Source organism: Xiphophorus couchianus, chromosome 2 (genome assembly GCF_001444195.1).
Source record: "Xiphophorus couchianus chromosome 2, X_couchianus-1.0, whole genome shotgun sequence".
Lineage (NCBI taxonomy): Eukaryota > Metazoa > Chordata > Actinopteri > Cyprinodontiformes > Poeciliidae > Xiphophorus > Xiphophorus couchianus.
In genome coordinates, this window is record NC_040229.1 from 14,063,520 (window position 1) to 14,063,766 (window position 247).

The window sequence follows — 247 nt, forward strand, 5'->3', positions numbered from 1 at the left end:
TCCATTCTTCAGTGTTCCCTCTATAACACTGAGAAATACACGCAGAGCAATCGCAATGTCAATAGGAGGTGGCGCTCGTTTTTGTTTGCGTCCTTTCAGATGTAAAGATCAGGACAGAGGTTTTTCATCAGACGCAGTTTATTTCGGGCGACTCTGACGTCAAGAGACAACACGTTTCATTCAACAAACAAGAAACTAAGTTATTTTTAACCCTCCGCATCTCCAGGTTGTGATCCCTGAGTGCGCA